We start from the raw sequence: 23,472 nt of genomic DNA, 5'->3' as shown, positions 1-23,472 counted from the left end.
CGCTTAACCACTGAGCCACATTCCCAGACTTCTTTATATTTTATTTAGAGACAGGGTCTTGCTGGGTTGCTTAGGGCCTAGCTAAATTGCTGATGCTGGCTTTGAACTTGACATCCTCCTGCCTCAGCCTCCTGTGCTGCTGGTTATAGGCATGTGCCACCATGCATGATACCTGTGAAGGTTCTTTTGAAAAGAAAATAATGAAAACTTGAACAGTAGTCAGATGTGTGATGTGAATATTGAATATCCTTGAATATTGAAATAACCATTTTTTTTTCTCCACCTCAGAAGACTTTTGTTATTACAATGTAGCAAATTTGATGCCAAATAAACTATTGTAACTCTTTTAAATCATAGCTACCATTGTAAATTAAATGTGGAAAACCAGGAAAGCAAGTTCAATTTCCAGTGTAGTTGGTGTGATTTCCTGACTTACAATAGATCTTTTCCTTTTGGCTTAAAACTGAATATTGTGCCACTTTGACAATATTATAATGAAGACAATTGACTAAAACAGAAACTGGGTAATTAGGGAAACAAATAGGAAAGCCTATGCCCTAATAGCTATTGCTAGGAAGGGAAAATGAAACAGAAACTTTAAATTAGTCATTAGGCTACTCAAAAAATATTATTCATTGGTAGACATTGATTTCAGAAGCTTTTTTTTTCCATTCAACTTGTTACACTTCTTAAGTATGTCATTTACCTTTAGTAATAACCTGAGCTCATTCTGTTCTATAAATTGTACAGGGATTGGAGTTGAAGGTTACCTGTATTTCTGCCAGGGACACAATTAGGGTCACCTATTAAAATGGTATTTTTCCTTTTTGTTTCTAAAGAAATACCTGCAGAGCAATTGGCAAACATTGCCCATCTGATGAACTTTCCGTTTTAGACTTTCAAGAAATGATAGCCTAGATTTAGCTGTGGGGTTTTACAGATGCCCAGCTTTATTTTTTGACATGGGCTCTTGTTGGCTAAGCTTAGTTTGTTAGTGACATATAAACCAGGTCAAGGGCATGAGCTAGCTTCACCTTGGTTTGCAGCCACAAACTATACCCATAACCCTACTCGGCTTTATTTTTTTAAGTTTTGCTTTTTAAAAACTCATACTCTTGACCATAAGAGATTAGACAGTACATTGTGGATATATCAAAGTGCAGTCATCATTGCTGGGGGCAAAAGAAAGTATATTATAAAGTGAACTGCTGGAAGGGGTCTTTGTTTTTTCAGACCATATGAGCTAGTGGCAAGTCTTTGCCAAGGGTTTGCCAAGGAAGTATATGCCTCTGACAGGTGTCCTTCTGCAAAGATTGGGTCAGGACTAGGACAACTTCCTAAAAGTTTGACCAAGTCCATACCTTTCGTTTCTTTCTTTTCTTGGAGGAAGGAGAGATGCCATTAGTGTGTCTTTTGGTGCCTCTTCTTTTTTTTTTTTTTTTTAATTGTGGTGCTGGGGATTTGAACCCAGGGCCTTGTGCTTGCAAGGCAAGCACTCAACCAACTGAGCTATATCCCCAGTCCTTGGTGCCTCTTCTGATCTGGACTTTACTCTTTCACAAAGCTCCTGCAGATTTGCTTTTGGGAAGAGTGAAGAGTGAAGGATGGAGGTCATCATTTGTCAGATGAGATAGATTGTCCATTGGTGCTGAGGCTTAAATGTGTGTTGGTTTCATAGAGATCAGGCAAAACCAAGCAGTGAAATGTCCAGACTCGAGTTAAGTTAGAATCTGCACTTCTGTAACAAGAGGTCTGGCTTAGGTTCCCCCTTAAATCCTGAGACTTTATTGCAAAACTTATTATAAGAAATTGAAGGAAATGAAATGGACAACTTAAATCATTTGAAGGACCTTGGCTTATGCTCCTCTCTTGAGAGTTGGTGAAATTGTGGATACAGAAAATACCATCCAGTTCTGCTCAGGCAGCCATTTGATATATTTTTGTTTTTTAATAGCAAGAGTTAACCAGATATTAATGACTTAGGATGATGGTGGCAAAAGAAACAACAGTAATGTTTTTGGTTTTCCCCTCATCCTGTTTGTTTGACAGTCGTGTTTGCATTACAGCCCCCACTCTCCCCTCAACACTCAATGGTAATTTGAACTAAAAGTCAGAGAGAGTGAAGGATAAATAAATGCTTGGGATTGAAGCCAATGGCTGCAGTGTGTTCTCAGAAAGTTAAATGAACAGGCCTGCTTTTCTATTTGTTTATTTAGTTTTTCCACATTTTTTTTAAATTGGTGCATTATGGTTGTACATAATGATGGAATTTATTATTACATATTCGTACATACATGCGATATAACAATACTGCTTTTATATTAATATTTTTGCATTTTTAAAATCAGGAACAGAGATGGAATTGGATTAGAAAAACTCTGACCCATTTAGGGCTTGAGATTCCGTGGGTAGTAGATGATACTTCTAACTACAGAAATTCTAGGAGCTGTGGCAAGAAACTACCTTACCTATGACTTTTTCTGTTGAAGGATTGATTAAAAATTTAAAAAAGGAAACAACATATGTGTTATTTTTAATTTGACCCAATTTCTTATCAGGCTGTGACTGAAGTTACCTTTCTTCCGTACTTGACCCTTCCCTACTATGTATCCTGTGGATTGTAACTTGCCAGTTCAGCTCTCAGGGACTTCCCAGCCATCCAGGTTCCCTATCAGGGGACCACAATCACTGACCTGACAAGGAAGCACTTCTTCCCCCTTAACCCTCCGACTTACCTTTTAATTCTGCCAAGCTCAGGTTGTTTTTCTGTCGGGACGAGTTGGAGGAAGTAGGTGGAGGGGAGGACAGAAGGAATTGTTGGGTCTCATTTATCTTATCACTTGTTTCCCTCTGGATTGCCTTTGTTTATCCTGCCTCTTCAGACCAGGAATTCCTGCAGCAGAACGCATGCATCCCTGCAGGGGGACTCATATCAGGGCTTCCTTCTTCTGTTTCCATGTGCTGATTTGACTTTTCTGTCCACAGCCTGATCTTTTGAAAGGAGCTACAAGTATTTAGTCTGCTTTTAATCTTTCTGTTGTGTGGAAAAGACATCTTAAAACAGTGACTTGGGGCAAACATGTTAATAAGTTTTTCAGATGGAGAAAAAGAATAGTGCCAAGTAGGTTTAAATGTAAACTCTATGTCTACATGTTTGGTAAACAGCTCAACCATCCATGCATGATACCTTGAGTGAGCGGAATCACTTCATTTTTCAATGGGGACTTTGCAGTTAGTTGCAGAGAAGAAAAATGCCACTTGATTTTAGATGTCTCCTGGGTTAAAATTTCTCAGTGTGTAAGAGAACAGTATCATCTTAAAATAGTGACCTCACTAATGTGTAATACTGATATAATGTCCACCAGGTTTTCCCAAAAGGATGGGTGTGGGGGAACCCTATTTTTCCCCATCTAGAGTTTCTCCCCGTGGCCCCTACCTGGCCCAATGTACCTGAGATCTGTTCTTAGCTGGAGCTAAACCCCCACAGTCTGACTGACACCTGATCTCTTCTTAACCTGACAGCTCAGGAAATTCCTAGGATGGAAGGGAGGAGGCTAGACCATGTCTTTTGGTCATCATCCCATCTGTTTAAGTTGATAATCTCTTTAAACCAGAGTTTGACCACCAGTGGTCCATGGGGGTGAAGGTAGACAGCCAACTATTTTTTAAAAATGAAATGATAGTGAACATTTATACTGTGGTTTGTCACAGATCTCACCACACCCTTATGCCTATTCAGAGCCACTTAGTTTATGTGATATTTCTTACCTCTTCGGCTCTTAAAGCCATTGAGTTTGTGATTCTTGTTTTAAACCAAATTAAAGTGAGATGAGAGTCTCTTCAAAGGATCATCCAACTGTGTGCTGGCAGACGACCCATTCTTCTACTGTAATTCATGGTTTTTCAACCTCGGCACTATTGAAATGTGGGGCTAGACAATTTTTTGCCTGGGGGGCTATTCTGTGCACTGTAGGATATTTAGCAGGATCCCTGGTCTCTATCCATTAGGTGCTAGTAGCACCCTCTCCTCCAGTTGAAGCTTCCACAAGCGTCTCCAGACATGGCTATCTCCTGGGGCAAAATCACCCTGCTTGGGAGCCAGCTGACAGATTTTAGATGGCCTGAGAACTTTTAGCATCAAACCAGTCTTGCATATTTAGGGGTAAATTGGATTTCATTTGGGAAACTGAGCTACCCTGCTGTTTTTATTTATTTGGGCAGTTGGTTAGAGCAGAGTAAAGGTCAGTGGATTAGACCCTTTGGGGGTCACTTCTCCATTCTTCCATGACCACAGCCTGGGAGGTCAGTCATGTTTTAAGGACATGTCCTTGGTCACAACAGGGGACCCAATGAGACACCAATGCTGTGTCAGGGTAAGCTCACCAGAGCTAGTGAATAAACAACTTTGAAGCCCATCGCCTGGGTTGGTAGGTCAGTAATGTTATCTCTGGATAAGGATGACGAGGCTTTGAGGAGAGGAAAGGCCAGCTCTGTCATTGTTGGCAATGGTCAAAATGCTTTAAAAAAAAAAAAAAAAAAGGATTTAGTCCTGAAAAATGACAACTTATCTCAAATCAAAGTGTGGGAAGAGCTCTGAAAAGGAGTAACAGTGTGATATTCCATCTTTTCCCCCTCCCCCAAATAAGAATGTCTTTTAAACCTGACTCTAAAATTTGGGCGTTGGTAGCTCTCACACTTGATGTTTTTAATGGACAAAGCAAAAATGTTGTTAGGTTTTAATTTACCAACCCAAACTCCTTGTTTTGAGCAACTAATGCAAAGAAAGACTGTGTTCAGGAAGCACACAGTCTCAGTTAAAATGTAATCCAAGTGCCTTCTCCGAGGGATAGGTGAGACACCTGAGAGATCTACTCCCTGCTTCAGGGCTGCTGGGCCTGGTCTGTTGCTCCAGTCTACATGGGTGTCAGGATTTTCCACAGTGGATTTAAGAAAGAGAAGCCTAAGGAGGCTGATTCAGTAGATCTGGGTTTGGGGCCTCATCTCCAGGATTCTCAAAGACCCCCAGGTAATTCTAACATTCAGCCAGGACTGAAAACTGGGGGTGAGGGACTGATTTTGGGTTTTGGAAACATGGGTACAATTGCAGATGTGTCCTGGGGCCGGCTGCCTGACTGATTCAATATGCAGCTTTCCTTTTAAATTTTTGCATTCATTTTGTGTGAATATTTTAAAAAATTTTAGCATTTTGAACTCGTGAAAAGGAAAGGTCTTGTCCATGTGATGTAGTGTGCTCTTTACAATATACTGGGCCCAAAGCTTCCAATAAGCTTGAAGCTTTATTAAATTTTGGCAGTTTTAATTGAAAAACTCTATCTATGGAAGTTATCCTTTCCTCAAAATGCCTTCCTGGGTGGAGTCAATGAGCATTTCAACCTACTGTTTGAAAGAAAAAGAAATAGAAACTACCCAGTCACAAATGGTCAACACTATGAGCTTCTTGGAGATCAAAAGAGGGTGGAGAATAGAAATAAATGCTTTTTCTATCCTTTATTCTTGAAAAGAATCTAAAATAAAATAATCTAGAAAGCACCTAGGTTATTGCAGCAAACTCTGTGAGCTTCCTGTCAGTCTCTTCTCTGGCTTAGCACACGTGGGGTGGCCTGTTTCTCGCGTTTCCTTCTGAATCTGTGCCATGTGCCAGCATCACATCCCCACAGAGACTCTTGCCTTTGGTCCAGAATTAGAATGACCAAATGGGGGAAATAGGGAAAAAAATGAACTTTTTAAAAGATAGAAGTTCAAATGCAGATTTCTAGCAAAGTCTAGAAAAAGACTTTTAGAAAAGTATACCAAGTAATTTTTGGCCAATCCCATAAGCCATGGAAACAGCACCTTAAAACATTTGTCATGTAAAAAATGTCTGATATTGGCCATGGGCATTTCACAACGCTATTGAATGTTCTCAGAGAAGGCCCCATTTTTTTCCTTTGGAATACAGAAGTATTGTTCTATGTATTTAAAACCCAGATCCTCCTCTGCCTTCAGTGTCTGAAGTGAACAGGTGACCTTGTGTCAAGAGCTTTGAAAGACTCTTTGCTCTCACTGCTAGTGGTTTCATGTTTTGCTTATTTAGAGCATCCCCATCTTTTTGAAGGAATGTTTACAGCATCGGTTATAGGAAATAATAGTCTACTGTTCAAACCTGTTTTTCCAATACTTATTATCCTATGGTTAAATCATCTATCTTCCATTCTCTTCTTTCCTGAATGCTGATTTTGATTCTCAGATGGCCAAGGCTTTCTAGTACTAGAGAAATTTGTTAGTGTGATATGGTACTGAAAAAAAATGACAGTTTTAAAAGACGATATGAGTATGGATGTTAGAACCACCTTGCTGGTTATTGTTTATAGTATTATGTGAGTGAAAAATACAATTCCATGTTGTTGAATAACAGCAACAGCAAAAGACAAGATATTGGGGGCAATTAAAATGTTCTGAATGTAGTGATAATGATTATATAATTCATGAATATACTAAAAATCACTGCCCTAGGCACTTTATGTGGATGAATTTTATTATATATATATATATATATATATAGTGTCTTAATGAAGCTATTATTTAAAAAAGACAGACTAAAAGGAATCAAACTAAATGGAACCTTAACAAACAGACATTTAGATCTCAGAGAGTTTGTTTTTCTATTTGTTATGTTCATGTACATGTCATTTTTTCCCTCTAAGTAGATGTATAACATGGTCAAAGAATAGTTGTGGTAATTATTTAATATTTATAGATCACCTGAAATATGGGAAATTTTGTTGTAAAGAAATTTTTGTTGTAGAGGAATCTGGCCTACATTTTTCTCATGGCTTCTTGTCATGAGTTAGGTAGTAGGAGATAAAAAGTTGTATTCTATTTTATACCCACTGTGATGATAAGCTACAATTTTGATGATGCATTTGGCTTAGTCACAATTTGCTTTAAACTTGTTCCATTTGATTATTTTGCAGGATTTTTCTGCTTTAGAAAACTTCACACTATAAAAAGCATTCAAGTATGAACTCTTGCCTGCAAAGAAGCTATGTGTGTTGGATAAGAACTATTTCATTTATCAAGTATTATGTAGTTCAAGGTTTCTCAAATTTGGATTCATGATCTTCTGAGAAACACTGATTAGAAGTTAACTTGCTATGTTCTTGGTGCCAAAAGAATTATAAGCCTATAAACAAAGGTAGACCTTGAGCTACTGTAGTGCTGTTCAGGTGTAAGATGCTATCCAGGCATGTGTGTGTGTTTTCCTGCATAATAACTTACCATAAACTTGGTGGCTTAAAACAACACCAGTCAGTAGTCTGGACATGCTGTGGCTAGATTCTCTGCTGGGTCTCAGCAGCAAGCTAAAATCCAGGTGTCAGCCAAGGCCGCCGTTCTCATCTGGGGCTCCGGGGGTTCTTCTAAGCTTACTGCTAGTTGACAAGAGTACATTTCCTTGTGAATCCAGGACCGAAGATTGTTGCTAGCTGTGAGCCAAAGATTACCTTTAACTCTCTTCCTTGCAGGCCAGCTGGAGTAAAGAGTGTACCTGATTAGTTCAACTTGATTAGTTCAGCACCGCCCCCCCCAACAATCTCTCTTTGACCTATAACACAACATAATCATAAGAGTGATAGCTCATTATGGTCACAGGTAACACCTGGGGTAAATTACATGCAGGCAGGGGTGATGGGCTTTATTTAAAGTTCTATGGTACCAAGTAACACAAATATGCCGATAGGCTTTTATTTCCTCCTCTTCTTTATCCCCCTCTTCCCCCTCCTCCTCCTGCCCCTCCCTTCTTTTTTGGCAATATTGAGAAGTGAACTCAGAGCCTATGACATGCTAGGCATGTGCTTCATTTCTGAGCTGCATCCCCAGTCCTTCTCATTTTACTTTTTTTGAGACAATGTCTTGCTAAATTGCCTAGGCTGACCTCAAACTTTGGATCCTCCTGTGTCAGCCTTGTGGGTAGCTGGGTTTGCGGGCATGCACCACCATATCCATCTGCCAATACGCTCTTGATGATTATTAAAATTAAAACAAAATTAGAAAATCATCAAAATTAGAAAATCATCACTTCAAAAACTATACTTCTAGATCTGCTCTAGCTCCCTTTAATACCTCCCCCCAGACGTAATACCTTCCTATTGCTACTTATCTTGTTTTCAAGTAGTATGCACTGAAGATTAAAAAAAATTATTATTGAAAAGCTCCTATATACACATATGTAGAGACTAATATAACCAGTTTAAGAATCCTGCATGTACCCACAGCTTGTCCAATTATCAATTCATGACCAATCTTTTATCTCTATCTTTAATAGTTTTCCCTTAACTCTGGGTTTTTAAAAATATGAGTCATAGACATCACATAATATCATCTGTAAGTATTTTTGAATCTTAGTGTATATCTCTCCAAAAAAAACCCAAGATTCTAACATAACTAAAGGATCCTTACTATATCTAAATTAATGTATATTAATTCTTTAAAATCATCAAACTTCTGGTCAGTGTTTAAAATTTTCCTTTCTTTTTTAAGTTGTTCAACTCAGAATTCAAATAAGGTTTGTACATAGTGGTTTTTATGTGTCCCTTAAACCTCTCTAAATCTCATGTAGTTATTTTTCCTTGTAAATTACTTGTGAAAAGAACCAGGTTATTTGTCTTGCAGAATTTCCACAGTTTGGAACTCATGGTACAGCCTATTCCTGTTTTCTCTATTTTCTATAAATTAGTTAAAATGAAAGTAATTGATGCCTTGTACTATCTGGTTGCTAGAGGTAGAAAAGCTATTGGTAAACAGTATGGTGGGTACCCTTTACTAGATCTTATGCAAATGAATATTAAGAGTATGTACATGTGGGTATAAAAAGAATGTGTCAGGTTTTTCAGATTCCTATTTTGGGGAACAGTCTTAGCAGTTAAAAAATTCTAAATTAAAATTCTAACAGAAAACATAACGTGTAAATATATTAGGTGATGTTTATATTAGCACAAATCTTTGACCTCAGTGTTTTTGTTGACTCAGGAAATTTTGGGGCTTTTAAAAATGAAAAAAAAAAAAAATCTCAAATGAGAAAAGTACTTTAGTTTTGGAAAATAACCAGATTTTTAAAATTGAGGTCATGAAATAATTGCTTTTTTACAGAGGGAATTTGCTAGTTATTTTATATCTATAGGCTGTCCTTTGTCCTCAAAGAACATGATATATATATTTTAAGGCCTCACCACAGGAATATTCTGCTTTTAAAAATGCAACACTGAGTTTTAGGAGAGTGTTTTTATAGGATTGTCACTGAAAGAAAATAGAAGGTTATCTAGTTTAAATTTAATTTTGGAAAAAAAAGATAACCTTGGATTGAGGTAAGAAAGAACATGAACACTTAGAAGAGAGGACAGTGGACTTTTTCTGAAAAGGACCAGTTAGTAAATAGTTCAGGCTTTGCTGGCTGTGCTGTCCCTTACCAGCTGTGAAACTCTGCTGTTATAGTACAGAAGCTCCTAGACAATGCACAAATAAACAATTATGACAGTCTTTAGACAGCAGGGCTGGATCTGCTCATGAAGAGTAGTTTGCAGAACCCTGCCTTAGAAAACTGTTGCATTTTGGAAAAGTTACATTAATTGCTTTGTTGACTTAATTGAAATGATGTTTCATGTACCAACACTGGGTCATCTATAATTAGGAATATTTAAAACCACAGGCTTTAATGAAAACATTGTAGACATTAGAAAATGTCTATCACTTTGTAAAAATATGATCAATAATTCAAAATAAAATACCTTTTAGATTAGTCTAATTTGGCAGTGTCTCAATTTGGAGAGTATGCCCCAGAATGTGTTCACCTATTTGTGTGTTTGCAAGGTCTGGAGTGAAGGAGAGGAAGACTTGATTTTAACCCAAAAGTGTTTTATGCTGTGTAAAAATGGAGAAGCTGAGAAGCTTCTTCTCAGCCTCTCTTGATGCAAGTAAGATTGGATCAGTCATTTCCTCTTTCCATGGCTCAGGCATTTCATCTATAAATCTTGACAGGTCTTGACACCTGTTCCACTCTTACTCTAGTGTTTTTAAATAAATGGAAGAGATTAAAGCTTGTCAAATGCCAGACGTTAGCTACAGAAACTCATTAGAATCCAACTACTTTGAGGAAACTGGTAAGAAACCACAGTCTTAGCAATGGTTTGACTTAACAATTTTTCAGCCCCGTGTTGGTACAAAAGCAACACATGGTCAGTAGAAACTGTACTTTGAATTCTGAATCTTAACTTTTTCCCAGGCTAGCGATACGGAATTTGATGATCCCCTCTGACAGTGCTGGGTGGCAGTCTTGAACTGTGGCTCCCATCAGCCGCATGGAACCCACATTCTCTGCTGTGCCTTGTTGCTCAAGTGTGGTATTTGGAAGGATGGGTTGATTAAATGAATTTCAGCTTACAGTATTTTCAACTTATGAAGGGCTTATTGAGATATCGCCTTATCCTAAGTCAAGGAGTGTCTGTATTAGATACCAAGTCTCATTTCCCAAATTTTTGAAAATTAAATTTGTATTATTTTCAGCTATATTTAACACAAAATAGTAACCTTGGGAGTGAAAGTAGAATCTTGGCAGGCTCTGTTTTGTTGGATTAGTAAAAATTCATTTGCTACTGTTTTCATTGTTTAAAACCTAGTTTGATTATTCAATTAGTCTCTCACCTTCATTTTTATTAGTATTAAGGCTTATTTGCAGAATCTGATCTATTTGTAGTTTGCTAGTGCTAATGAATGAGTTGAAAAATAAGATTCTCAAAATTATAAAATAAACAAATGCCAACAATTTTCCTCATTGATTAATGAGGGAACCAGTAAAATGTTAGGTCTTGCTCATAGGAGAATTTGAATTGACAGGTAGATGTGTCTGCTTATTTGATTGTTTGTCTCTGTATCTGTCTATCTTTCTACCATCTCTTCACAATCAGAAATACTGAAATATATTTGCTGGTATATACACAACTATTTAATATACTAAAGGGCCAATGATATATACATGTTAGGCATGTAAAACGGCTGGACTGCTACCAGAGAAAATTAATTTACTTTGCTGTGGACAGGAGTCATTACATCCCTAGATGATTTTTGCCAGTTAATTCCTACACTTACAGAGCAGTGAAATAATCTGGTCCAGCAGGTTCTTAGACTTTTCAGTTTCAAGAATCTTTGGCCCTATCAGAATTGAAGGACCTCAAAGAGATTTGTTTTGTGTAATATATTTATCATGTTAGAAATTGGAATTGACAAACTATTCACTTATTCATTTGAAAATATCAATAGTGAAACTTAAATTGTCATCCGAGTGATGACTTCATCCAAGCTTCTGGAAAATTCTGTGTATTCATTGAGAGAATGAAAGTGAAAATGTCGAATAACATCATGCTGTGAAATTTTGAACTCACATACACACTGAAATTATCTGTGACTCCCCCAGATGCCCTTAGAACACACTTTGAGACCACTGGGCTAATTAAAATGTTAAAAAGTCAAAGTCAGCCTCTGCAAGGCTTGTTGCACCACACACAGCACCCCCCTGAGGTGCCTGTTAGTCCCCTTTGCCTGCTTCCAAATCTTGGGGTTTTTTCCTGCTAGAAGTCCCTTCTCTGAGAAATGTTGCCTTGCCCAGCTTGGGGAATTCTCAAGGTCATTCTGAAACTACATCAGAAACTTTTTTTTTTTTTTTTTTTAATTTTGGTTACAAAATTAAAGTGGGCTCACTATGGGAAAAAGTGAAAACATACGAATGTATATAGAAATAGACACAAATCTTAAGAAGTTTAATACATTTTTTGATTATGTATTATCTGTATTCTTTTGCATCCTTCCCCCAACTAAACATTATCTTAAGCATGTTTCATGTTATTAAAACTCTTAATAAACTTCTTAGATGACTACATTCATTTCCTTTTTATGCATGGTATAGGGTAATTATTTTCCTATTTTTCTTTTAAAATTATTATGAACAGTTTTTTAAGTTTTAGATAATTCTTTCAGGATAAATTCTTAAAAATAAAATAAAAGACACAATGAGTATGAAATTTGAAGTTGTGTGTGGGTGGTTTTTGTTTTTTTTTTTAATGTAAGTACTGCCAAATTGTCCTCCAGGAAGGCTTTGCCAGTTAGCATCACTGATAACAATAGCATGAAAAAGCATCTTTCACTTCACTTAGTTATCTGAGGTTGAACAACTGGTCAAAGTTAGCACATTGTATTTTCATTTGCACTTATAAAACTTGTTATACAGAACTTTCTTCTCCAAGTGTCTCATATATGTGTATGTGTGCATGTATATATACATTTATATATATATTTATTTATATATATATACATATTTGTTTTGCTTAATGACCTTTTGCCCTTTTATCTAATTTAAATCTCAGTATCTTTAAACTGATCATAAATGCAATGCAAACATGAAGTTTCCAGAACTTTTCTTAAATAGAGTAAATAATCATGCAACCCATTGAAAGGAAACTTTGATGAGATCTCTAGGCATATATAAAATGACCTAAAATATTTCCCTGTGATTAAGGGTCTCTGGCTGCAGTTTTGCTTAATTAATTATCTTAATAGGCTCTTTCCTCATTATCTGGAGGGAAACCTCAGGCTAGCTCCTGTTCCTTTATCACCAATTTGCATTTCCTGAAGTTTGCTTTAGTGGTTTTTTAAAAAATTCTTTTGTGGTTTTCTGCTGATGGCAAGATGCAGAGAAGACTTCTGCAGGCAGAGGATCTGGTAGATGATATGTAGTTTTTCCATTGGATTAAACTTGTTTGAAAGAATGAGGTAGAACAATGAAATAATCCAAATATTATGAAGAGAGAGGGAGAAGTTTATATTACAATGATTTATGTGATAAAAGAAATGTTATCCTTAGTTCATTTTGTTTATAAATGGTGTTGTAAACCAGATCCTCAATGCTTAGTGAAAATATCTGCAGCATTACCTCTACAGCACCTTGTTTTATAAATACTGTAGTCGTCAGTCTGATCACCTTCCTGTCAATATATCATAAATCAGTGTTGTGAGGAAAAAGGGTTTTCTCTTACCACAAGTGCTTCAAGTTTGTTTTAATTTAAATAGAGAAATAAACCCTCTCCCAAGCATTCTGAAACTAATTTTAGATGGTTGTGGTTATGCAGTAATAAGATGTAAAATAGCATTCTCCAGCAAACTTAGACAAGACAACTTACTCAGCATAAAGGCTCAGTTCAGATTTTATTTTTTCTGGGACGGTATTGTGAAGTTCTACACCTGCTTCTGTTTAAAAAGTCACAGCACACCGTGTACAGACACATCTCCTGTGGCACTCTCTGGAAAGGCAGATGTTGGTAGGTAGGTCCCGGTGTGCTTGTTGGGGAGATGTGGTTTGGCTCAGTGGCACAGTGGTTGTTACAAGAGGGTTCTCTGGAGGAAGGACTAAGATACGGAGGAGGTCATGTTTGCACATTGCTCATGAGACCTTAATTTATGTTCTTCCTAAGCTGAGAAAATGGAAATTTCTCCCTAGCTGATTTGTTAGTTCCTGGGTACCATTCAAATCCCAGCTGACCAGTTTCTATAAAATTGACCCCAAAAGCAGAATTTCCAAGAGTGCCAAATACCTTTCTAAATAAAAAATAAGATGCTTTCCTCACACCATGGGAATAAGTAACAACACCAATGTAATATGGACCTTGAAATATTTCACCTTAGGTCCCTACGTTTTTTGGACCTGCAGTGGCAAAATCTTTAATATAAGATGGAATAGTGATTGTGAACAGTCCTTTTCTCTGTGGCTGGTAAAATCTAAGCTAAAAGTATTCAAACAATTTTTGTTGTTGTTGTGTGTTATGGTAAGCATGGTAGTAGTTTTCCTTTGTACTAAACATGTTTGAAGAATAAGGAGGCAGAACAATGAAATAATCCAAATATTATGAGGGAGAAGTTTATATTACAATAGTTATGTAAACTTACTATTTTATGAACTTATCAATTTAAGAAATAGAAAACACTCCTCTGTCATTTTCTAATTCAGTCATTTCCTGTTAATTCTTATTATAGCAGTTTTGGGTAGAATATATGATGAATGAGTTCATGCTTTATAACTTTCTTGATGTAGGTTTCTATTTTTGAAAGGACCAGACTTAAGCTGGTCAAGCTTTGACACATAGTTTCTAAGTTAACATCATAAATTTTCTGAAGTTGGTAGCAAAGCTATTTTGGTTTTGTATTTAATGAGATTCTCAAATGTACAACTTGTCTAGTTTTGTTCTATTGAATAAATATTCTTAATACCCTGGCTTAAAAATAGCAAGTGACAACTATGATAGAATTTAAAAAAAAAACCCATAATGCATTTGGTATAATCGTCTGGTTGGTAGGCATAAACTCTTGAAGTGAGATTTTTTTTTTAATGTCCTTATGTTATCAATTGCCACAAGGAGAACCAATGTAAGTAACTAAGTCAGAGTTTCAATCCACATATTATGGCCCATGTTGTAGAAAATTCTGTTTTAGTTTAATGACAGAATGAGAGTTGGAATTCAGGTCTTCGCTGATTGGCATCACATCTTAGATGATTGTCTGATGCAGCCTGGCATTTCTAACATGAGAGACATGTGACCCTCCCTTGCTTCCTGCCCCTTGTACAGCCATGTCAGGCAGTGCTTATCAAATGTGCCAGTCTTACCTCTCCTGTCTGGACATGGCCTCAGAATCCCTCTCAAAACAGCATTGTGAGCCACAGCTAGTAGTCCAGGGATCTAACTAGTCTGTGGTTGGAGGTAGTGGCATCATTGATCTTTAAGATTGTTACATTGTTTAATTCAAGTGGAATATTGTTTCTTTTTCTCCTTTGTGGTTTCCAGTCTTTTAGAGTGTGGTGATTCCTTTTTAATTTATGAAACAAATCAGAGTCCCACATGACCATGAAGTCAGTAACACTTTAAATGAATTTTAGTTTTGTTAATCCCAGCATATATTTATTTAGAAAAATAAGCATGCATGTATATGTGAGAGATTTACATACTTGTGAATGAGGGATCCTTCCTGATATTTCTACCATGGCTCCTCAACCCCTGCCCCTGAGTAGACCTTAGAAATCTTTTTTTTCCCTTGGTTTCAGTTAAACTTCCAAAAAGTATTCTACTGAAAGTAGAATCAAGTATTTCAGGGAATGCCTTTTCATGCTCTGCTACGGAGTCCTAAGATTCTGGGAAAGGTGTCTAGGAGACCCTATCTTTCCTCCTATTTATTTTAACTTTAAGTATTGGGGTTATCTATGAGATTTCATTTGTTTGAAGGATTTCACAACAAAAAACCACAAACTGAAACAAAACCCAAATAAAACCAAATAAAACCAAACCGAAAACCAACAACAGAACTACAAATGGTCTCACCTTATAGTCATCTTATACACGATTTAATGCAGCGCCCAGAGTATTTGGGGGTTACCCTGTTAGTTAATGCTGAAGCCAGGGTGAGGACTCAGATTGGCTGACTTACAGGCCACTATGTGTCCCTTTACCTGCAGATCTTCATATGACCAGAGGAGGATGTAAACTGATACCACCTCTAGCTGGGAGTATAGCACATACTCAAAGAAAAATTGTTTACATTGTAATACCAGGGGACTCAAATCTACTTCCACCCTTGAGTAAAGGATGTGTCAATGCTGGTCTTACTTCAGAGTGGTCTCCTCTCACTATTTAGGGCGGGTGGAGGAAAGCTGAAGCTTATCCTCATTAATTTTCATTTTGTTGCCTTCACAATGGTGAAGAGCTCCTATATCATGGTCAGAAGGCAGTTTCTGTGTCTTCTTTTTTCTCCCAGTGCTATCTGCCTTGCCTGTGATGTTTGTGGCCTACTTGTTCTGGTGTAGATTTTCAGCATTGCCCCAGCAGCCTCTCTCATCTCTTTCCTGGATTTTGCCATCCATAAAAGAGTAAGTTCAAGGCTCATTTCTTATCAGAGGTTGCCTGTTGCCTTTATGAAATCAGTGTGTCATCAAGATATTGGCCACCTTTGGTACTTTGAGCTGCCTTTTCTGCCTGGGATGATAGCCCAAAGCCAAATTTTCCTGTGAAGTCCACTATGATTCCTAGGATTGCCTCAGTTTACCTTGGAAGAGTGAGGCTGTAGGTGATCCAGGATAACAGGAGCAGGGTCTAGGGATGGTTTTAGAGGATGCTGTGCTAGACCTCAGCTCGTCTGGAAAGGCTCGTCCTTTCTCCTGTGTCCTTTGGTTCAAGTTCATTTGAATTAGTGTGGGGTGTTGAATGATTCCCATTCAGATCCCTTCAAATTGGAGGGGCCAGGCAGACCTGGCTGCTATTGCAGACGCCTCACAGGCTTCTTTCTTCCTTAGTACTCAAGAAGGTCATCTCCCTGGTAGAGATGCTTTTCTGTTAATTGTGGCAAAGTGGAATGTTTACTTCAGGCAATACTTTCAGCCTCTGTTCTTGCCATGTGGTTTAACAAATTTGCCCTGGCCCCATCCCAGGCAACCACTAATCTGCTCTCTGTCTGTATGGATTGGCCAATTCTGGATATTTAATATAATGGGAGGCATGAAATATGTGGTCCTTTGTGCACTTTTTCATTTAGTATGTTTCCACAGGTTCATCCATGTTGTGGCACATATCACCACTTTATTCTTTTTTTATCATCAACTAATATTCCATTTTATGTATATACCACATATATACATTTTGTTTATTAATGGACATTTGGATTCTTTCTACTCGTTGGCTCTCATGAATACAGCATTTGCGTGCAAGTTTTTGTGTGAACATATGTTTTTGGTTCTCTTGGATAAATACCCAAGTATGGAATGGCCGGATCATATAGAGACTCTATATTTAACATTTTGAGGAACTGCCAAACTGTTTTCTACAGTTTACTGCACTATTTTTTATTTCCACCAGCAATGAATGAAGAGTACAGTTTCTCCACATCTCAGGTGTTTCTTAAGCACCCTTTTTGTTGTGTTTATGAAATGTTTCCTCTTGTCTTGGTGGGGAAAGGAGCAAGACAATGATAATTTTGGAGGAAATGAAACAAATGAAAATGAAATAAATTATTTTCCGATTGGCTCAGTTGCAGCTCTGGAAGCCTTTCAGCCCTGAACCTACATGCAAACCTTCCTGTTTGACTGGATATGACATTACCAGGAATTTCACTTTCCTGCTTTTTCCTCCCTGGAGAGAAAAAGAAATATGCCTTTTCCTCAGTTAGACATGGAGGGTTCAAACAACATGAAGGAACCCTGAGTTATTAACAATTCCGTTGGAACATGGACTTGGTCTCTGCCCAGGATCGTTTCTTTAAAATCGCTCTCTTGGTACTTCCCCTATGCTGTTCTCCATCGGAGCGTAACATAAGAACTGAATCAAGGTCTGTTCAGTCGGTGTTTGGAAAAGAAACGGTGGCTGGATGCTGGTCAGCTGGCTTGTGCTGTTGGCAGGACAGCTGCAGAGCATGCTTTTCACAGGCAGAAGCCACTACAGGCTCATAAAGTTCTGCACTAGGCTGAGGGATTTGCATTTCCCTGTCTGAGCTCAGGATAACAAGGCCTTTCATGATCCACCGTGGTAGTAAGCAGGCAAGTCCATGGTCCTAGAAATGTCCCAATAAACCAACTGGAGGCATAAAATCCCCGCTCCTTTTCCCTGTATAGTAGATGTGGAGATTGGGGTCAGTCAGGATGGGAAACACCAGTAAATATGGGTTCTGATACAGCGATATGACAACTCCTACTATCTTCTGGGCATGGCTAATGACTTTTGGTCATATAGGGGCAGTAAGCAATGTGATTATTTTTCCTGATGAGGTGACACTATAATGGAGAAGGCTGGCCTCCTGTGACAGCCTCTCTCATATTCCTTCCTTCCTTTCTTTTTTTTTCCTTACAGAGCAGAGCTTTATGAATGATGGATTTGTTTTCAAGGATAGATTCTCTCCAGATATCCATTCATGCACTCTCACTCTCGTGGGTGGGGTTCACTACACATATGTAGGGTCTGAAAGGTGAGTGTTGTCCCCCAGCCCTCCAACCCTGTTTTAGCTGAGCCCTTGAGCACTGTCTTGTCATCCTTCCATTGACTTCCCAGGGCCTTCCACATAATTTCTTACTTACATCAGGAAAGGACCCCGTGTTCCTATCTCCTCTCCATTAAAAGCTGCCCACTCTAGGCATATTCTGTCAAATGAATATCTTGTTCTGCTAAAATGAGGTTTGGTGAGTGTGTGAGAGATAATTGTGGATACCTACCTGTTGATTGCACTCATATAATTTGTCTGCTCCTTTTATTAAACCTATTTTTTCATAGTGTAGGCAAAAAGAAAAATTTGAATACATCAATTTCAAGGGTCATTTAGTATCACAATGAAGTATTAGAGCACTATTAGAATAGCAGTGAATATGTTTTCTGTTGGCTAACTATAGCATGATTTCTGAAATAATATATTTTACTGACTTTAATTGCAACTATAAGTAATTGAATTTTAAAGATTTATACAGTGCACACATATTTCTTTTGACTTGTTTGTGGCCCAGTCATGCTTGGACTTGATTGAAAGTTAATCCTACCTTCTCAAACTCCCCAAAATTGGAGGCAAGCAGCTTTTAAATTTTTGGAACAGATATTTGAAACACATTGCATTTGAAACTCATCTTGCTTGTGTTTCAACTAGTCTTGGGAGGAAAAACTATCTGAAGAGGGCTGGTTCTTATGGAAGTGAGCAGGGTAGTGGCTCTTCCCAATCTGTATCTGGACCTTTTTTTCATTACTGACCACAGTGGGTTCAGAGGGGCAGCCTGCCTTCTGCCAAGCTCAGGTCCCTCTCCCTGTGAGTGACTAGGACTAACTTCTCAGGCAGTGCAGATTTAGAGTGTGTCAAGTACCATTTACCATGACATTTCATATAGTTACCTGCAACTCACACACTGTGAGTGGATTACACACATTACAGTTGCACTATAGAAAAATCTTCCTTTTATGTCTTTTTTGATGTTTTCATCTTTGATGGGCTTCTGATGATATCAGTGTGGTTTGTAACAGGATGTTTTAGTCAGCTCTTTCACCACTGTGATCAAAAGGCCCGACAAGAATAATTTAAAGGAGGAAAAGTTTATTTAGCGTTCATTTTTTCAGAGGTTTCAGTTCATAGATGGCCGACTCCATTGCTCTGGGCCCGAGGTGAGGCAGAACACTGGGGGAAGGGTATAGAGGAGGAAGGTAGCTCAAGACTTGCAGTTAGAAAGCAGAGAGAGGTCTCTGCCCACCAGAACAATGTAAACCCCAAAGACACACCCCAAGTGACCCAGCTCCTCCATCCACACCCAACCTGCCTATAATTAATGCACTGATTAGGTTACGACTCATAATCAGATCATTTCACCTCTAAACTTTCTCATATTGTCTTACACATGAGCTTTTGGGGGATACCTCATAGCTCTACCATGACACAGGAGTTAGTAGAAGTCTGAGATTTCATTCTTTTATTAAAAAAAAAATGACCTATGTTATCTAGGTCTAGAAGCCGAGATAAATGGCTTTGTTCTACAAGCCATTTATGATTATTTAAATTATAATTAGATTATGTTTAAAAAATTTAGTTCCTCGGTCACACTAGCTCGCTTTCAGATGTTCATTAGCCACATGTGGGTTAGTGGCTACTTACTGCAGAGGACGATGTGGGCATAGAACATTTCCATCGTCACAAAAAATCTGTTGGACAATGTTGACTATAGACATTTATCTGCCTCAAAAGGAACAAGAAAGGGTTGTCAATCACAGGAAATCAAGCACTTTGCTTAGGTGAGTTCAGAGACATTTTTGCTGCTTGTTCCTAGCCTCGGACGAGAATAGTCAACAGATGTGCCATTTAGCTCCGGTTTTCTTTGGTAATGTTTCCTTGCTGTACTTTCATTTGTTTTTTTAAGGGCTGTGAATATCCAGTAATGAGTCTTGCACATATTTTCAAATGCAAGTTAAATATTCTGAAATAGTATGCAGATGGTCCTCAATTTATGATGAGTCAACTTATGATTCTTTCATTTTATTATTGGGTGTATAATTAAATGCATTTTTGACTTAGATATTTTTAACTTAAAACTGGTTTATTGGAATGCAATCCATTGTGAATTGAGGAGCATTTGTATACAAAAACTATTAACTACCATTAGATACTTTTCCATTAGAACTTTTAATTCTATGTCCAGTGAGATGAGAATAAATTAAAACTATGCTAAACTTGGATATCATGATTGACCTGTTTTCCAGTGGTGCACATGTATGAGTTTCAACTTAGGTAGACTTTGTTTAGGGACTTATATTTCATTATCATTGGTTTTGATGTATGTCTGTTGGCTTCTAGTTCTTTGGAGTTATTTTTAAGTCTGAATATGTAACTACCTTGAAATTTGAATTCACAAATTATAAACAGAATTGGGCAAAAATCATCCCTTCCCCCAAACTTTCACACATGGATTCCAAGTTGTGCATGCTTTTATGTGTCTGATATCTAAGGGTTGAGACTGTGTGCAAGCCATATAATAGACACATAAACTGTGCTGAAGGACAATTCTAGTAAAGGGACAGAGGGGTGCCAATTACTAGAAAGATCCTTCCTTGTCCATGTCGCTATTTTTTCTTTCATTTCCATTAACTTCAGTGGTTTGGGACATATACCTGTGTTCTTTCTAATGATGGTGTTTGGTGATGATGGTTTCTACACTGAAACTGTACTAATTTCTAAACTTGGGTCTCTTCTAAGGCCAAGTGTGTGGTTCCAAAGAGGAGTTTAATACCCCAGCCCCACCCTGTCACCAGCCTATCTTCAGAAACCTTGTAGGTGAGTTTGCTTGTTTGTTTTTTTCCCCTGCCTTCCTTCATAGTCTTTTCCTGAGGGCTGGAAAAACTTATACCATAGCAATTAGCCAGTGCTTGGCCCAACCTCCTGGTGAGACCATTGGCATGGTGTAAGTATCCCAGCTCTTGTTCCTTGCTGTCTTTGTGCTGATTGACTCTAGAGCAAACATTGCTAAGTGTACTTTTTTTATTTGTTCTTATTTTTGTTAAATATTAAAAGGTGCTAGAAGTTGAATATTCTATATTAACATAACCTTGGCTGGTTTTGAACCATGAGCTGGCTTATGACACACCTTCCTCATTGACCACAGTTGTTATTGCCTCCAACAATACTTCGTTAGTCAGGTTTTCCAGAGAAACAGAGCCAGTAGGAAATGTGTAGATACTAAGGGGGAAATCATGCCATTGGCAAGCTGAAGAACCAGAAAAGGTGGTAGTGTAATTCAAACTGAGTCTGAAGAAAGGCCTGAGAACTGGGCGAGCAGTGTTGGTAGGGCAACAGGGGTGACTTATTGCTGGTCAGTTCTTATAACTTCCTTGGACTTTCAGGGCCTGCTCTGGCTGGTTGCGTGTACATCAATTCCATTTGATGATGGGGTGCTGCTGTGCACACTCAATTTTACGGCTTGGTGGGCTAGATAACACCAGTTTATGATAGGCAGCTCAGGTTGCAAGGTAACCTGTTAGTCCATGGTTAGACATTCAGTTTCTACCTAGGCCTGGCAGTAGGCCAAGAGCTCTGTCTCAAAAGGAGAGTTGTTATCTGTGGATGATGCAGGGCCTTTCTCCAGGTGATTCACCTATGAATTCTACCAAAGGCTCCAAACCGCATCCCTGTCTACCACTTATACTTCTGGCACCTTTATGTCTATTTGTTCATATGGCCAAGATAGAGCAACTTGGCACAGCAGCCTGGAACTGTTGCAGAACCATCTCTTGTTCTGGGTCCAATTCTCTAGCAGTTTTTCAGGTTGCTTGCTTAATGGGCTATAGTAAAACATCCAAATGGGAAATGTGCTGCCTCTAAAACCCTAATAGGCCCACTAGATGTTGTATCACCTTCTTGGTGGTAGAAGGGGACAGATGCAACAATTTGTCTTTCACCTTGGAAAGAGTATCCTTACATGCCCCATATTACTGGACCCAAGAAATTTCACTAAGGTAGAAGATCCTGAAATGTTAGTCAGATTTATTTCCTACCATCTGATATACTAATCTTTTATCAATAAATATAAAGCAGTTATCACTTCTTGCTCATTAGGTCCAAGTAGCATAATGTCATCAGTGTAATGGACTATTAAGATATCTTGAGAAAGAGAAAGATGATGAAGATCTGTGAATTAAATTATAACATGGAACTAGAGTCAGTGTACTTCTAATGTGGTGGAGGTGTATTGCTAGCCTTGTCAGCTGAATGCATACTGCTTTTGCTGTGCCTTATGACCAAGTATGGAGAAAAGCCATTTGCCAGATCAAGAGTTGAATACCAAGTATTAGAGGATGTGTTAATGTTCCTAAGCAATGAAACTGCATCTGGTACAAGGGGTTGCTGTTAGAGTCACCACTTGGTTAAGGATGTGGAAATGTGCTATAATTTTCCAACATCCATCTGTCTTCTACACAGGTGAAATAAGAATTCAATGGGGATGTGCTACAAATTACCATCCAGCCATCTGTGTGATAGTTTAGATATGAAGTGTCCTCTAAAAACTCATGTGTAAGACAATGCAAGGAGGTTTAGAGGTGAAATGATTGGGTTGAGAGCCTTAACCTAATCAGTGCATTAATCCCCTGATAGGGATTAATTGAGTTGTGACTGTAGGCAGGTAGAGTGTGGCTGGAAGAAGAGGGTCATGGGGGGTGCACTTTTAGGGTATGTGTTTTGAGTTGAGCTTAAATAGTCTCTCTGCTTCCTAGTGTGAGGTCTTGAGCTTCTTTCCTCCACCATACTCTTCTGCAATGACATTCTGCCTCCCCTCAGGCCCAGAGCAATGCAGTCAGCCATCTATGAACTATAACCTCTGAAATTGAGCCCCCAAATAATCTTTTCTTCCTTAAAATTGTTCTTGTCAGCTCTTTTGGTCACAGCAGTGAAAAAGCTGACCAAAACAATCTATCAGGTCCTTTATGGTGATACCAATCTTGGCATTGCTTCCAGGAATGTTGCTTTGATTTACTATTTTCCCAAGTAGAGGTGGTTCTGTTGGCTTCCATTTGGCCTTTCCCACTGTAATATTTTTGGAAACAGGTAACTGGTTTGCTTTCATATGCGAAAAGCTGGAGGCAAATTAGCTCAGAATGAATCATACCTTGAGTTTCACCCACCTCTGATTTAGATGATATTTAGATGAGACTGGACTTAAGACTTTTGAGTTGATGTTGAACCAAGTCAAGATTTTTGAGACTTTTGAGAATGAATGCATGTATTTTGCATATGAGGAGGAGATGAATTTTGGAAGTCTGGAGATAGAATGTTATAGTTTAGATGCAGCACCCAAAAATTGTATGTTGAATCCTAGTTGATAATGTTAGAAGATGGGGTCTCTGGGAACCCTCATGAGTGGGATTATTATGCTCTTACCTTTGG

The 23,472-nt window shown here is 38.2% G+C and overlaps 1 protein-coding gene across 4 annotated transcripts in view; it reads left to right on the top strand.

The window, feature by feature from the left end:
• DAAM1 (dishevelled associated activator of morphogenesis 1) overlaps positions 1-23,472 on the top strand; it is a 162,576-nt gene that overhangs the window by 5,469 nt on the left and 133,635 nt on the right. Inside the window, exon 2 of one of the 4 annotated variants that reach the window (XM_079125803.1) lies at positions 20,791-20,868. The exons of the other annotated variants lie outside the window; for them this stretch is intronic. The gene's annotated coding sequence lies outside the window, so the exon portion shown is untranslated. The remainder of the gene's footprint in view (positions 1-20,790; positions 20,869-23,472) is intronic. 4 annotated transcript variants of the gene reach the window in all.

Source organism: Sciurus vulgaris, assembly GCF_902686455.1.
Source record: "Sciurus vulgaris genome assembly, chromosome: 2".
NCBI classification, from domain to species: Eukaryota; Metazoa; Chordata; class Mammalia; order Rodentia; family Sciuridae; genus Sciurus; species Sciurus vulgaris.
This window is presented reverse-complemented; position numbering and strand designations above follow the sequence as displayed.